Here is a 17,639-nt window from a genome sequence, read left to right on the forward strand (position 1 = left end):
ACAAGACGATGCGTACGCACTACCGTGGTCAGCATTCAAGCACTTGATGAACGAGAAGTACCGTCCGAGAACCGAGGTCAATAAGCTCAAGACAGAACTTAGAGGGTTACGAACCCAAGGATTTGATATTACCACGTACGAAAGATGATTCACAGAATTGTGCCTATTGTGTCCGGGAGCATTCGAAGATGAGGAAGAGAAGATCGACGCATTTGTGAAAGGATTACCGGAAAGAATCCAAGAAGATATAAGTTCACACGAGCCCGCCTCCATACAACAGGCATGTAGAATGGCTCACAAACTCGTGAACCAGATTGAAGAAAGAATTAAAGAACAGACTGCTGAAGAGGCCAATGTGAAGCAAGTCAAAAGAAAGTGGGAGGAAAACGGTGATAAGAATCACCAATACAACAACAACAGCAATTACAACAATAATCGCAACAATTATCCCAACAATCGCAACATCAATCGCAACTACAACAAACGGCCCAACAACAACAATAATAATAACAACAGCAACTACAACAATCATCCCAACAACAATAATAACCGCAACAACAACAACAATCAGAAGCAGCTATGCCAAAGGTGTGAAAAGAATCACTCGGGGTTCTGCACCAAATTTTGCAACAAGTATAAAAGAAATGGTCATAGCGCGGCGAAGTGTGAGGTCTACGGACCAGGGGTTAATAGAACGAAAGGAACAAATGGTGTCGGAATGAGTAATGGCGGAGCAAGTAGTGTCGGAGCAAGTTATGCCAATGTAGTTTGTTATAAATGTGGAAAACCGGGCCACATTATTAGAAATTGCCCGAACCAGGAGAACACGAATGGACAAGGCCGTGGAAGAGTTTTCAATATTAATGCGGCAGAGGCACAGGAAGACCCGGAGCTTGTTACGGGTACGTTTCTTATTGACAATAAATCTGCTTACGTTTTATTTGATTCGGGTGCGGATAGAAGCTATATGAGTAGAGATTTTTGTGCTAAATTAAGTTGTCCATTGACGCCTTTGGATAGTAAATTTTTACTCGAATTAGCAAATGGTAAATTAATTTCAGCAGATAATATATGTCGGAATCGAGAAATTAAACTGGTTAGCGAAACATTTAAGATTGATTTGATACCAGTAGAGTTAGGGAGTTTTGATGTGATAATCGGTATGGACTGGTTGAAAGAAGTGAAAGCGGAGATCGTTTGTTATAAAAATGCAATTCGCATTATACGAGAAAAAGGAAAACCCTTAATGGTGTACGGAGAAAAGGGCAACACGAAGCTACATCTTATTAGTAATTTGAAGGCACAAAAACTAATAAGAAAAGGTTGCTATGCTGTTCTAGCACACGTCGAGAAAGTACAAACTGAAGAAAAGAGCATCAATGATGTTCCCGTCGCAAAAGAATTTCCTGATGTATTTCCGAAAGAATTACCGGGATTACCCCCACATCGATCCGTTGAATTTCAAATAGATCTTGTACCAGGAGCTGCACCAATAGCTCGTGCTCCTTACAGACTCGCACCCAGCGAGATGAAAGAACTACAAAGCCAATTACAAGAACTTTTAGAGCGTGGTTTCATTCGACCAAGCACATCACCGTGGGGAGCTCCTGTTTTGTTTGTCAAGAAGAAAGATGGTACATTCAGGTTGTGTATCGACTACCGAGAGTTGAACAAACTTACCATCAAGAACCGCTACCCACTACCGAGAATCGACGACTTATTTGATCAACTGCAAGGCTCGTCTGTTTATTCAAAGATTGACTTACGTTTCGGGTATCATCAAATGCGGGTGAAAGAAGATGATATTCCAAAGACTGCTTTCAGAACACGTTACGGTCATTACGAGTTTATGGTCATGCCGTTTGGTTTAACTAATGCACCAGCTGTGTTCATGGACCTTATGAACCGAGTGTATGGACCATACCTTGACAAGTTTGTCATTGTTTTCATTGATGACATACTTATTTACTCAAAGAATGACCAAGAACACGGTGAACATTTGAGAAAGGTGTTAGAAGTATTGAGGAAGGAAGAATTGTACGCTAAGTTTTCAAAGTGTGCATTTTGGTTAGAAGAAGTTCAATTCCTCGGTCACATAGTGAACAAAGAAGGTATTAAGGTGGATCCGGCAAAGATAGAAACTGTTGAAAAGTGGGAAACCCCGAAAACTCCGAAACACATACGCCAGTTTTTAGGACTAGCTGGTTACTACAGAAGGTTCATCCAAGACTTTTCCAGAATAGCAAAACCCTTGACTGCATTAACGCATAAAGGGAAGAAATTTGAATGGAATGATGAACAAGAGAAAGCGTTTCAGTTATTGAAGAAAAAGCTAACTACGGCACCTATATTGTCATTGCCTGAAGGGAATGATGATTTTGTGATTTATTGTGACGCATCAAAGCAAGGTCTCGGTTGTGTATTAATGCAACGAACGAAGGTGATTGCTTATGCGTCTAGACAATTGAAGATTCACGAACAAAATTATACGACGCATGATTTGGAATTAGGCGCGGTTGTTTTTGCATTAAAGACTTGGAGGCACTACTTATATGGGGTCAAAAGTATTATATATACCGACCACAAAAGTCTTCAACACATATTTAATCAGAAACAACTGAATATGAGGCAGCGTAGGTGGATTGAATTGTTGAATGATTACGACTTTGAGATTCGTTACCACCCGGGGAAGGCAAATGTGGTAGCCGATGCCTTGAGCAGGAAGGACAGAGAACCCATTCGAGTAAAATCTATGAATATAATGATTCATAATAACATTACTACTCAAATAAAGGAGGCGCAACAAGGAGTTTTAAAAGAGGGAAATTTAAAGGATGAAATACCCAAAGGATCGGAGAAGCATCTTAATATTCGGGAAGACGGAACCCGGTATAGGGCTGAAAGGATTTGGGTACCAAAATTTGGAGATATGAGAGAAATGGTACTTAGAGAAGCTCATAAAACCAGATACTCAATACATCCTGGAACGGGGAAGATGTACAAGGATCTCAAGAAACATTTTTGGTGGCCGGGTATGAAAGCCGATGTTGCTAAATACGTAGGAGAATGTTTGACGTGTTCTAAGGTCAAAGCTGAGCATCAGAAACCATCAGGTCTACTTCAACAACCCGAAATCCCGGAATGGAAATGGGAAAACATTACCATGGATTTCATCACTAAATTGCCAAGGACTGCAAGTGGTTTTGATACTATTTGGGTAATAGTTGATCGTCTCACCAAATCAGCACACTTCCTGCCAATAAGAGAAGATGACAAGATGGAGAAGTTAGCACGACTGTATTTGAAGGAAGTCGTCTCCAGACATGGAATACCAATCTCTATTATCTCTGATAGGGATGGTAGATTTATTTCAAGATTCTGGCAGACATTACAGCAAGCATTAGGAACTCGTCTAGACATGAGTACTGCCTATCATCCACAAACTGATGGGCAGAGCGAAAGGACGATACAAACGCTTGAAGACATGCTACGAGCATGTGTTATTGATTTCGGAAACAGTTGGGATCGACATCTACCGTTAGCAGAATTTTCCTACAACAACAGCTACCATTCAAGCATTGAGATGGCTCCGTTTGAAGCACTTTATGGTAGAAAGTGCAGGTCTCCGATTTGTTGGAGTGAAGTGGGGGATAGACAGATTACGGGTCCGGAGATTATACAAGAAACTACCGAGAAGATCATCCAAATTCAACAACGGTTGAAAACCGCCCAAAGTCGACAAAACAGCTACGCTGACATTAAAAGAAAAGATATAGAATTTGAAATTGGAGAGATGGTCATGCTTAAAGTTGCACCTTGGAAAGGCGTTGTTCGATTTGGTAAACGAGGGAAATTAAATCCAAGGTATATTGGACCATTCAAGATTATTGATCGTGTCGGACCAGTAGCTTACCGACTAGAGTTACCTCAACAACTCGCGGCTGTACATAACACTTTCCACGTCTCGAATTTGAAGAAATGTTTTGCTAAAGAAGATCTCACTATTCCGTTAGATGAAATCCAAATCAACGAAAAACTTCAATTCATCGAAGAACCCGTCGAAATAATGGATCGTGAGGTTAAAAGACTTAAGCAAAACAAGATACCAATTGTTAAGGTTCGATGGAATGCTCGTAGAGGACCCGAGTTCACCTGGGAGCGTGAAGATCAGATGAAGAAGAAATACCCGCATCTATTTCCAGAAGATTCGTCAACACCTTCAACAGCTTAAAATTTCGGGACGAAATTTATTTAACGGGTAGGTACTGTAGTGACCCGAACTTTTCCATGTTTATATATATTAATTGAGATTGATATTTACATGATTAAATGTTTCCAACATGTTAAGCAATCAAACTTGTTAAGACTTGATTAATTGAAATATGTTTCATATAGACAATTGACCACCCAAGTTGACCGGTGATTCACGAACGTTAAAACTTGTAAAAACTATATGATGACATATATATGGATATATATATAGTTAACATGATACTATGATAAGTAAACATATCATTAAGTATATTTACAATGAACTACATATGTAAAAACAAGACTACTAACTTAATGATTTTTAAACGAGACATATATGTAACGATTATTGTTGTAAAGACATTTAATGTATATATATCATATTAAGAGATATTCATACATGATAATATCATGATAATATAATAATTTAAAATCTCATTTGATATTATAAACATTGGGTTAACAACATTTAACAAGATCGTTAACCTAAAGGTTTCAAAACAACACTTACATATAACGACTAACGATGACTTAACGACTCAGTTAAAATGTATATACATGTAGTGTTTTAATATGTATTTATACACTTTTGAAAGACTTCAATACACTTATCAAAATACTTCTACTTAACAAAAATTCTTACAATTACATCCTCGTTCAGTTTCATCAACAATTCTACTCGTATGCACCCGTATTCGTACTCGTACAATACACAGCTTTTAGATGTATGTACTATTGGTATATACACTCCAATGATTAGCTCTTAGCAGCCCATGTGAGTCACCTAACACATGTGGGAACCATCATTTGGCAACTAGCAAGAAATATCTCATAAAATTACAAAAATATGAGTAATCATTCATGACTTATTTACATGAAAACAAAATTACATATCCTTTATATCTAATCCATACACCAACGACCAAAAACACCTACAAACACTTTCATTCTTCAATTTTCTTCATCTAATTGATCTCTCTCAAGTTCTATCTTCAAGTTCTAAGTGTTCTTCATATATTCTACAAGTTCTAGTTACATAAAATCAAGAATACTTTCAAGTTTGCTAGCTCACTTCCAATCTTGTAAGGTGATCATCCAACCTCAAGAAATCTTTGTTTCTTACAGTAGGTTATCATTCTAATACAAGGTAATAATCATATTCAAACTTTGGTTCAATTTCTATAACTATAACAATCTTATTTCAAGTGATGATCTTACTTGAACTTGTTTTCGTGTCATGATTCTGCTTCAAGAACTTCGAGCCATCCAAGGATCCGTTGAAGCTAGATCCATTTTTCTCTTTTCCAGTAGGTTTATCCAAGGAACTTAAGGTAGTAATGATGTTCATAACATCATTCGATTCATACATATAAAGCTATCTTATTCGAAGGTTTAAACTTGTAATCACTAGAACATAGTTTAGTTAATTCTAAACTTGTTCGCAAATAAAAGTTAATCCTTCTAACTTGACTTTTAAAATCAACTAAACACATTTTCTATATCTATATGATATGCTAACTTAATGATTTAAAACCTGGAAACACGAAAAACACCGTAAAACCAGATTTACGCCGTCGTAGTAACACCGCGGGCTGTTTTGGGTTAGTTAATTAAAAACTATGATAAACTTTGATTTAAAAGTTGTTATTCTGAGAAAATGATTTTTATTATGAACATGAAACTATATTCAAAAATTATGGTTAAAATCAAAGTGGAAGTATGTTTTCTAAAATGGTCATCTAGACGTCGTTCTTTCGACTGAAATGACTACCTTTACAAAAACGACTTGTAACTTATTTTTCCGACTATAAACCTATACTTTTTCTGTTTAGATTCATAAAATAGAGTTCAATATGAAACCATAGCAATTTTATTCACTCAAAACGGATTTAAAATGAAGAAGTTATGGGTAAAACAAGATTGGATAATTTTTCTCATTTTAGCTACGTGAAAATTGGTAACAAATCTATTCCAACCATAACTTAATCAACTTGTATTGTATATTATGTAATCTTGAGATACCATAGACACGTATACAATGTTTCGACCTATCATGTCGACACATCTATATATATTTCGGAACAACCATAGACACTCTATATGTGAATGTTGGAGTTAGCTATACAGGGTTGAGGTTGATTCCAAAATATATATAGTTTGAGTTGTGATCAATACTGAGATACGTATACACTGGGTCGTGGATTGATTCAAGATAATATTTATCGATTCATTTCTGTACATCTAACTGTGGACAACTAGTTGTAGGTTACTAACGAGGACAGCTGACTTAATAAACTTAAAACATCAAAATATATTAAAAGTGTTGTAAATATATTTTGAACATACTTTGATATATATGTATATATTGTTATAGGTTCGTGAATCAACCAGTGGCCAAGTCTTACTTCCCGACGAAGTAAAAATCTGTGAAAGTGAGTTATAGTCCCACTTTTAAAATCTAATATTTTTGGGATGAGAATACATGCAGGTTTTATAAATGATTTACAAAGTAGACACAAGTACGTGAAACTACATTCTATGGTTGAATTATCGAAATCGAATATGCCCCTTTTTATTAAGTCTGGTAATCTAAGAATTAGGGAACAGACACCCTAATTGACGCGAATCCTAAAGATAGATCTATTGGGCCTAACAAACCCCATCCAAAGTACCGGATGCTTTAGTACTTCGAAATTTATATCATATCCGAAGGGTGTCCCGGAATGATGGGGATATTCTTATATATGCATCTTGTTAATGTCGGTTACCAGGTGTTCACCATATGAATGATTTTTATCTCTATGTATGGGATGTGTATTGAAATATGAAATCTTGTGGTCTATTATTATGATTTGATATATATAGGTTAAACCTATAACTCACCAACATTTTTGTTGACGTTTAAAGCATGTTTATTCTCAGGTGAATATTAAGAGCTTCCGCTGTTGCATACTAAAATAAGGACAAGATTTGGAGTCCATGTTTGTATGATATTGTGTAAAAACTGCATTCAAGAAACTGATTTCGATGTAACATATTTGTATTGTAAACCATTATGTAATGGTCGTGTGTAAACAGGATATTTTAGATTATCATTATTTGATAATCTACGTAAAGCTTTTTAAACCTTTATTTATGAAATAAAGGTTATGGTTTGTTTTAAAAATGAATGCAGTCTTTGAAAAACGTCTCATATAGAGGTCAAAACCTCGCAACGAAATCAATTAATATGGAACGTTTTTAATCAATAAGAACGGGACATTTCACCAGGAGTCAGATCAGACCCGGAAAAATATATTCAAATGCTCCGGTGAGTTTCTTGGTGTTTGATGATTATCACGGTTCTCATCCTTGATGCGTATAAGCCTCAAGTGTACAACTCGTTTATGTTTTAGCATCATTTTGACCAAGTTTTAACCATCAAAACACAATGTCAAGACTAATAAAAGAAGTACAACTCATTTAAGAGTTTTAGAAGGATGATGAACCAAAGTTACATCAAGTTCTTAGTTTTGACACAAGTACAAGTTCTAATTGGAATTTTAAGCTATAAACTTGGATTCAAACTAAACAAGCAAGACCTTAAGTTATAGAACTTAGATCTTAGCTAAATATTGAAGACCTTAAACTAGAAAGTCTAGATCTTATGTTCTAGGTGAACCCTAAGTTATAGAACTTAGACTTTCAACTTTTACAAAACCTTAAGTTATAAAACTTAGAATTTTACAACATAGAATGAATATAAGCTAGTGAGCTTTTGTTTTAACAAGTTAGATGACCATAAGTTACATAACTTAGATCAAACAAAATAATGATGAAACCCTAAGCTAGAAAGCTTGAATCTCTTAACAATACTTATGAGACTTCAAGCTTGAAAAATTGTATATTTGTTTAATGAAAACTCAAGTTACAAAATTGAAGTAAAACAAATTAAAGAAGATCATAAGTTAATAAACTCGATCTTTTAACAATCTTTTTGTAGAAACCTCAAGCTAGAAAGCTTGAATTTCTAATGTTCTTGAAGATCCTTAAAGCAAAAAGCTAGATCTACAAGTTACATGAAGATCATAAACATAAGTTTTGATCCTTTAACAAAAATAAAGAGATCTTAAGTTATGAGCTTAGATCTAACAAAATTAATGAAGATTCAAAGCTAGAGAGCTTGAATCCTTCATGTTCTTGAAGATTTTCAACTAAGGTTTGAATCTACAAGATATAACAAGATTAAAAAGCTAAAAAGCTTGATCCCTTGATGATGATGATGATTTCGATTATGAAAGAAAAATAAGAAAAGAAATTCAAGAAAACTTACAAGTTTTCTTAAGCTTTTTAGAGTAAGAAACTAGAGAGAAAACTAGAGAGAATGATATGTGTGTTTTGAGAAATGAGATGAAGTTTGAAAATAAATGAAGGTGGTGGTGGTGGGTTTAAGGCCGACGGTCATGGGGGTGTGGGGGGGGGAGGGCATTTGGCTTGGCATGGGTGGTGGTACAAAGTGATGTGTGCATATTGGCTAGCATGGAGCATGAGGTTAAAATTTGTAAGTAATGGTACATAAGCATGCTAGTAATCTTGTCTTATATCTTAATAGGTCTTGTCATATGTCTTAATGGATCATAAGTCTATTAAGATGGGCTAACATACTAGTCCATTAGCTAGAGTAGGGTGGGCCTTTGATAAACTAAGTCCATTAAGGTGATAAGCCCATTAATACTAACTAGTGTGCATTAATAAAACACTAAACGTAATTAAGCAATCAACAAGCTAAGTAATTGTCATTAACAAATAACAATTAGGATTAAGTAGTCATAACACTCCAATTATGACAAAAGTTTAACGTGTACCAAGTACGTATCTCTTTCTAAACGACTAGTGACACTAATTGTGACGCCCCGTACAAAACCATCCTGTACGAATCGTCAACAACAGGTCCATTACACGGTACAATACTACATGGTGTTTTAATATACGTTTTGCATTCAAATAGGGTAACGTTTTACAAAAGATAACATGACACAAAGTTCGTTACAAGCCATTATTCAAACAACATAAGTGGTGAATGCAAGATAAAAGTTCCATGATTGAGACATCTCTAAGTAATGCAGCAGAAGTCTAACATAGCGAGTCTGTAACAGCAAGTCTATAACATAAAGACAACAAGTCTAACAGCGGAAGAAACAACGTCTAAGCACCTGAGAAATACACGCTTAAAAGTCAACACGAATGTTGGTGAGCTATAGTTTGTGTTCAGTAATGTAATGTAGACCACGAGATTTTGTATTCCAAAACAGTATGAAAAGTATATGCTTATTCGTGGGCACCCGGTAACTAACTTAACGTAATAGTAATACCCCCTAAAAGTACAATTGGCGAGTGCGTATGTCCTCGAATTATCAAACACCCGTTAAATATTAGCGCGACTAGCCCGAGTGGGGATGTCAAACTCTATGGATCCATATCTAATATTCGCGTTCACCGGTTCAAAAACCAATGATTAAACGTTACCGTGCTAAGGGGAATGTTTATGCCGTTATATAACCCACACATATGTAAAGTTTAAGTACTTGTGTCTAGTATGCAAAACATAAAAGAGCATGTATTCTCAGTCCCAAAAATAGTAAAGTAAAAAGGGAAGCTATAACTCACAGTGAATAAGTAGTAAAAGTCGATGCGAAAAGTATGCAGGTAGTAAGTCAGTCCGAAAGATCGTCAACCTAAGTCAAAGGTCACTAAGTCAGTATTTTATCCCAAAAGGTTTAAAATTACGTAAGTAAAGTCCTAGACATCAACATCGTCATCATCATTCGTAAAAGATAAACTAAGTTTTCAACAGGAATAGAGATCGAAACAAAAGGCTGACTTCGGACAGCTGCTACGATCTCTATATAAAACAAAAATAAGCGTGGTCAGTGGCCAAGGCTCCGTATGTGAGTCCTCTAACCTCTGTCCAATTTTCAGAACCTAACTCGTCTTCGTTTGACCGTGGAGACGGTTTAAGTGCGAGTAGGTCAGAAATTTCAGCACGTCGTTACAAAGGCGTAGTGACTTTCGGAAGGCTATAAATCCTAAACCGTATATCGGATTTAGGCGATGCCTAAACGAAAAGTCATCTACTAGAAATGAAATATATGAAAATCAATTTTCCAGATGTCCAGGAGTCTGATCAGACCCCGAAAAATAGCAAACAATGCCCCGGTGGGTTTCTTGGTTGTTGATGCTCATCACGGTTCTCATCCTTGATGCGTGTAAGCTTCAAGTGTACAACTCTTTGATGTTTTAGCATCACTTTGACCAATTTTAAACCATCAACACACAACTAAGAGTAAAATCTATCATTCGACAAGTTTGAACATCAAGATTGCCTCTTTATTGCATAAACCCAATAAAGCTTCAACCTTTGTCCTTTTTACACAAGTTTATGCATCTTCATCATATGTGATGATGAAGACTTGATATTTATCATCACAACAAACACAAAAAGGTTTCAAGTAAGTGAGATCTACAATAATAACTTAGATCTTAAATATTAAGAAAACCCTAAGCTAGAAAGCTTGGATCTTTACAAGATTAATGAGACCATAAGCAAGAAAGTTAAGATCTAAAGAAAGTAATGAGACCATAAGCTAAAAAGCTAAGATCTTTAACAAAATAATGAAACCTAAGCTAGAAAGCTTGGATCTTTCATGTTCTTGAAGATCCTTAAAGTAAAAGACTAGATCTTCAAGTTACATAAAAATCATAAACACAAGTTTTGATCTTTATAACAAAATAAAGAAATCATAAGCTAGATCTAACAAGTAAATGAAGATTCAAAGCTAGAAAGCTTGAATCTTTCATATTCTTGAAGGATTCAAACCCAAGTTTGAATCTACAAGATGTAACAAGATCAAGAAGCTAAAAAGCTAGATCTCCACATGATGATGATGATGTCGACTACAAGAAGAAGAGAAGAAGAAGAATAAAACTTGAAACTTACAATTTTTAGAGTGAGAAACACTAGAGAGAGAATAAGAGAGTAAGTGTGTGAAATGTGAATGAGATCAAGTGTGAAATGTGAGGAATTAGCATGGTATTTATAGGAGGTGATGGGGTGGCATGGTGGTGGTGGCCGTAGGTTATGGGGGGGACAAGGGGGATAAACTTTTACTTTTTGGTTAATGGTTGTCTAAAGTTGGTGCTTATGTTGGGATCCCATGCAACAATTGTGATTATGGTTAATAAAAATGCTAGTATGTTCCCTCTAATAAATGGGCATTTGTCTTACATTTATATGGGTCATAAACTTATTAAAATTGGGCTAATTAAATAGTCCATTAGCTAGAGTAGGGTGGGCTTGAGTCCAACAAGGTAGAAAGTCCAACAAGACTAACTAGTGAGCATAAATAAATTACTAAGCGTAATAAAGCAACCAAAAGCCCAAGTAATTGTTATTAGAAAATAACAATTAGTATTTCATAGTAGTAATATTCCAATTACGACCAAAGTTAAACGTGTACCAAAACATATAGATCGTTCTCAACGTCAAGTGACACTAACGGTCGTAAAAGCATTCGAGGATCAAGTTAAGTAACTAAGTACTTAATGGCACGTTGTATGGTATAAACGAAGGTAATTAATCATGAAATAAGATCTAGAATGTAATATAGCTCAGTACACACAAATAAGTAGTTTCGCAGAAAGTAACAAGCACAAAAGCAAGTCGAAAAAGTTGGGTCGTTACATTACCCACCTGTTAATGAAAATTTAGTCCCGAAATTTTAAGCTAAGGTAGACGGTAGAGTTGTGAAGGGGTGAGGATACTTCTGCATCATCTGATCCTCTCACTCCCACGTAAACTCAGGTCCTCATTTAGCATTCCAACAAACTCGAACAATTGGAATCTTGTTGCGTTTCAAGGTTTTAACTTCACGATCCATAATTTTAACAGGTTCTTCTACGAAGTGAAGTTTGTCATCAATCGTAAGATCCTCAAGTGGTATGACAAGTTCTGGTTCTGCAAGACATTTCTTCAGATTTGACACGTGAAAAGTGGGATGAACAGCACTCAACTGAGTCAGAAGATCCAAACGGTAAGCAACGGGTCCAACACGCTCCAAAACTTCAAAAGGACCAATATATCATAGATTTAGCTTCCCACGCTTTGAAACGGATTACACCTTTCCAAGGTATGACTTTCAACATCACTCGGTCACTTATTTGGAATTTGCGATCTTTACGCTTAAGATCGTCATAGCTCTTTTGACGATCGCGGGCCGTCTTGAGCCTCGCTTGAATTTGAACAATCTTCTCGGTAGTTTCATGGACGAGTTCAGGTCCGGTGATTTGCTTTTCACCTACTTCGGCCCAACAGATAGGAGAACGACATATGTGGCCATACAAGGCTTCGAAAGGTGCGGCCTTAATACTTGCGTGATAGCTATTGTTGTAAGAGAATTCGGCTAGCGAAAAGTGCTTCTCCCAAGCTTTCCCGAAATCAATTACACAAGCACGCAACATGTCCTCCAGGGTTTGAATCGTGTGTTTGCTCTGTCCATTGGTTTGCGGATGATACGCAGTACTCATATCTAAACGTGTTCCCAAAGCTTCTTGTAAAGAACGCCAAAATCTAGAAGCGAAACGGGCATCTCGGTCTGAAATAATCGATAAGGGTACACCGTGTCGAGATACAACTTCCTTTATGTATAGTTGCGCGAGTTTCTCCATCGTATCAGTTTCCTTCATGGCTAGGAAGTGTGCAGATTTGGTAAGACGGTCAACGATAACCCAGATGGTATCATAACCGCCTACCGTCTTCGGTAGCTTTGTGATGAAGTCTATTGTTATTCCTTATCATTTCCATTGCGGGATTTCTGGTTGCTGAAGTAATCTAGATAGCCTCTGATGTTCGGCTTTGATCTTAGAACAAGTTAAGCAGTTTTCGACGTAAGTCGCAACATCCTTCTTGAGGTTTGGCCACCAATATTGAACCTTGAGGTCGTGGTACATCTTACCAGCTCCTGGATGAATCGAATACCTTGACTTATGAGCTTTATCTAGAATTAGGCTTCGTAAATCTCCATAACTAGGCACCCAAATTCTTCCGACAAAGTATCGGAGTCCAGTCTCCTTGACCTCGAATCGAGAAACGAGAATGTTCAAGTGCTCTTGAGAAATATTCTCTTTCTTGAGAACTTCCTCTCGAGCTACACGGATTTGGCTATAAAGATTTATGTGAATGGTGACGTTCAAGGCTCGGACACGAAGTGGTACCATTCTTTCCTTTCAGCTCAAGGCATCGACTACAACATTTACCTTGCCAGGGTGGTAACGAAGTTCACAATCGTAGTCGTTCAACGTCTCGATCCACCATCGCTTCGCATATTCAATTGCTTCTGATCGAATATGTGTTGGAGGCTCTTGTGATCGGTGAAGATAGTACTCTTGGTTCCATACAGATAGTGTCTCCACAGTTTGAGTGCAAAGACCACGGCTCCAAGCACAAGATCGTGAGTTGTGTAGTTTCGCTCGTGAATCTTCAGTTGTCGAGAGGCGTAAGCGATAACCTTCTTCCGTTGCATCAATACACACCCAAAACCTTGTCGGGAAGCATCGCAATACACAACGGAATCATCACTTCCTTCAGGAAGGGATAGAATAGGAGCAGTGGTTAACTCCTGCTTCAGGGTTTGGAATGCCGAATCTTGCTCGGTTCCCCAAACAAACTTCTTCCATTGTGAGTTAACGCAGTCAAAGGACGCGCAATCAGAGAGAAACCTTCGATGAATCGATGATAGTAACCGGCGAGGCCTAAAAATTGACGGATATGAGTAGGAGTAGTGGGGGTTTCCCACTTGCTGATGGCTTCGATCTTAGCGGGATCAACCTTAATACCCTGATCGCTCACGATATGACCAAGAAATTGGACTTCCTTCAACCAAAATTCACACTTGGAGAATTTGGCATAGAGTTGCTCTTGTCTCAAGAGTTCAAGCATGAGTCAAAGATGTTGCTCATGTTCTTATTCACTTTTGGAATAGATGAGGATATCATCTATGAAAACAATAATGAATTTATCCAGGTACTGCTTGCATACGCGATTCATGAGATCCATAAACACGGCAGGTGCATTGGTTAAACCGAATGGCATACTAGAAACTCATAGTGGCCATAACGAGTTCGGAACGCAGTCTTCAGCACATCACTCTACTTCACCCTTGATGTTGTAGGGATGGGGTACGAAATAGTATTATTTTTAGTACGAAATACTATTAAATATGCTACAATTTTACACAAGTTATTTATTTATTTATCGAGTGGATATACTTAAACCTTGCTACAACACTTATAGGCAGTGTACCTAATCGTATTATAGTATAGTTTTTAGTAAGTCCGGTTCGTTCCACAGGGAAAGCTCGAGAAGTTTAACGCACACAAAATAGAAAAATAGAAAAATATATATCTATAAAGTAGTAGTATTATTATTATATAAAAGGGGGGGTTTTTACCGTTTAATGACCGGTTTGTCGATTTTAAAACTTTAGTCGCAGTTAAAACCAAATGTAAAATATTAAAAATAAATACAAGACTTAAATTAAAGCATAAAGTAAATAACGATAATGAAATTGTGAATAATAAAAGTGCGATAAAATAAACTTGCGATAATTAAAAAGTACGATAATTAAAAGTGCAATACAATAACAATAAAAATGCGATAATTAGAAGTGCAATTAAATATAAAATAAAGGAAATTAAATATGAAATAAAAGAATTATGCTTATTTAAACTTCCGTAATCATGATGTTTGACGTGTTGATTTTAGTTTTATGCCCATGGGTTAATTGTCCTTTGTCCAGGATTATTTAATATGTCCGTCTGGTTTTTGTCCATAACAGTTCATCAGTCATAAATATAAAGTGCGAGTGTCCTCGTCAAATTATTCTTATACCCGAAGTTAAATATTCCAACTAATTGGGGACTTAAACTGTAACAAGATTTTAATACTTTGTTTAGTAATTACACCAGGATGTCGACTGAGTGTAACCCAAAGTTTTAATATTTTGTTATCAATTATACCAAGTGTCCTTGTACATAATTTCACCCCTGTTTTAATTATTCTAGTGGCTATTAATCCATTCCCGTATCCGGTTAGATGAACGATTATTCGTACATATAAATACCCCGCCCATCGTGTCCGATCGAGTGTATATGGTAATTTATAGGGACGCCCAATTGTAAATCTTTATATTAACATTAACAAACTATCATTTAGTTAAACAAATATAAAGCCCATTAATAGCCCATAGTCTAATTTTCACAAGTGTCGTTCTTTTGACCAAACCCCAATTATGGTACAAAGCCCAATTACCCAATTTTAGTAATTAGCCCGACATCATGATTACTTCGTTTTAAATAAGCATAATAATAACTTAGCTACGAGACATTAATATAAAAAGGTTGAACATAACTTACAATGATTAAAATTAGCGTAGCGTTACACGGACAGAATTTCGACTTACACCCAAACGATCTCTATCATAAATCTTATTATTATCATAATTTAAAATTAAAATTAAGTTTATTGTTATATCTTATTAAGTTAACATTATGATAGAGATATAGAATATAGATATTGATATTTGATATTAAGGGGAAAGATATAGAAATAGAAAGATAGATTTAGGATAGAAAAATGTGTGCGTAAAATACATCGACAATCATCGCCTTTTATAGGCAAAATATGAAATTGAATTTTCATTTACGACCCCTGAACTATGCTCAATTAACAACTTTTTATTATTTAATATTATTCTTATTATGAATTATTTAAATATTATATTTTATTCTTGTGCATAGTTGACTCGTAATTTTTACACCGTTGCGTCGAGCGCTGAAAGTTGGTTCATGCCCCGGTTCCGGATTTTCGAACGTCCTTTCGTACAATTTTATATCGTGTACTTTGCGTTTTGTAACTTGTACTCTTGTCATTTTTAGACGTTCTTCATCAATAATTTGAACCTTTTTGATTGTATCTTGTACTTTTGAGCTGTTTGGACCTTTGTGTCTTCAATTCGTCGTTTTCGCCTTTTGTCTTCGCACTTATTTAATATAAACGAATATTACTTGAAAATGGAACAATTGCAACTAAAATCTTGTATTTCTTGGGGAATAATGCTATGAAATATATGTTCCTTTTTGGCATTATCAATATTCCCACACTTGAGCGTTGCTTGTCCTCAAGCAATATAGTCTTGAAAAACACTTGAATCACTTCTTTATTCTTCACACTTTGTACATCAGTGATTTCAATATGGCGGTATGAACAATGGTAGTAACAATGTAACCATGGTTAAAGGTGGGTGTGTCATCCACAGTTGCCTCGGGTTTAGGTCAACGACACTTGCAATCAAATAGCCGATTTACTTTCGGTTTCCAAAGCAAAGTGCACATTTGAAAGGCGGTTTACAGTCCCACATGACTATAAAAATGTAGATCCTTAAGGAAATTGGATCTTTATGAAAACATTTGATCTTTTTAAAATTCAAGCTAGATTTTACCCTAGACAAGTTTTCTGATTTGATCCATCATTGGTGTTGCAAAATATATTTGTGGATCAATATTTTGGCTAAAACTTTTAGGCTCGTGTAATCCACTGCTATCCCGGTATCGAATAGCACACATCCAGTTTACTTGTTCCGTATATTACCTTTCGGTAAACTACCGTCCGGTTGTAAAGGAAAGCGATGAACAAGAAACTGTTAAGGCAATGTCTAATGACATGCATTTGTTCATGGTCTAATTACGTGTCGGATGCTAGTACTATCCTTGGTAGGAGCAATAGTAAAGATCATCCTATGATTTTTCGGTCTGGCACAAGGTCCTGTCTCCGACCATGCTATGCAACCACCGTTCTTACGGTTGACACCCGATTTAGTTCAGGTGACCTAATGAATTCCAGGTGAATTCCTAGGATTTTAAGTTCAACGGTAATGAACGCATTGAAAATAGGGTTTTCAGAAAACAAATCGGTTTGTAATTTTGATCAAAATATTTTCTCGTTCAAGCTAAAGTTTAGATATCATTGAATTCCATGAGTTTGTAATTCTCAATCTTTAAGGTCAATCTCTAGGATTGAGTAATATCAGTCTTAAAAGCTAATTTTTACTCTTTAAGGAGATTATCCTTTCTGGGGGTCTGATTCATTAGTCTTATCAAGCTAATTTGCACGGCGTCCTCCCCATTTTACAAGATAAATCCTTCTCATGGTTAGGATAAATCTGACCACCTGGCGACCCTGTTTGATGCTGAGGTCCGTGGATTTCCAGCCGATTTTAGTGATGACTTTTCTAGATTTTTCGTCAACCTACAGCTGGTCTGGACGACAACTTCATGACCTAAATCAAGGAGCGCGT

This window comes from Rutidosis leptorrhynchoides, chromosome 1 (genome assembly GCF_046630445.1).
Source record: "Rutidosis leptorrhynchoides isolate AG116_Rl617_1_P2 chromosome 1, CSIRO_AGI_Rlap_v1, whole genome shotgun sequence".
In the NCBI taxonomy this organism is placed as follows: domain Eukaryota; kingdom Viridiplantae; phylum Streptophyta; class Magnoliopsida; order Asterales; family Asteraceae; genus Rutidosis; species Rutidosis leptorrhynchoides.